This window comes from Morone saxatilis, unplaced genomic scaffold, assembly GCF_004916995.1.
Source record: "Morone saxatilis isolate NCDOM2014 unplaced genomic scaffold, NCSU_SB_2.0 Contig12, whole genome shotgun sequence".
In the NCBI taxonomy this organism is placed as follows: Eukaryota; Metazoa; Chordata; class Actinopteri; family Moronidae; genus Morone; species Morone saxatilis.
In genome coordinates this window covers 24336317-24336642 of record NW_023339674.1, presented here as the reverse complement: position 1 = coordinate 24336642, position 326 = coordinate 24336317, and the positions used below count along the sequence as shown (strand labels likewise).

Below are 326 nucleotides of genomic sequence, written 5' to 3'. Positions count from 1 at the left end.
TCTGCTGCTCTGTGCCGTAAGCTAAATAATACTCCTCTCATTTTCATCTCGCCACTAGCATGCTAACGCTAGCTAACACGGGCTGCCGTCAGTAGTTAACGTTAGTCGTCTCCTTGAACCTTAAACCCTGAATGCCGGGGGGAAACACCGAGCTATAGAAATGAACTGCAGCCGATAAATGAATGTTATGAGGTTCAGTATCTGCATTAACGGGCTGACCCACTGACCGATGTTGTTGACATCACTGCTGCACGCTGTCCGCCACCCACTAGGACACGGTTTGCCAACCTGAGATGGACCGGACAAGTCGGTCGCCGTAGCCTGGA

The 326-nt window shown here is 51.2% G+C and overlaps 1 protein-coding gene across 2 annotated transcripts in view; it reads right to left on the bottom strand.

Moving 5' to 3' along the window:
- The window catches only part of btbd8 (BTB domain containing 8), a 28202-nt gene that overhangs the window by 27720 nt on the left and 156 nt on the right, over positions 1-326 (bottom strand). The window contains exon 1 of one of the 2 annotated variants that reach the window (XM_035653234.1): positions 228-311. The exons of the other annotated variant lie outside the window; for it this stretch is intronic. The gene's annotated coding sequence lies outside the window, so the exon portion shown is untranslated. Of the gene's footprint in view, positions 1-227; positions 312-326 lie in introns of those variants that run through there. 2 annotated transcript variants of the gene reach the window in all.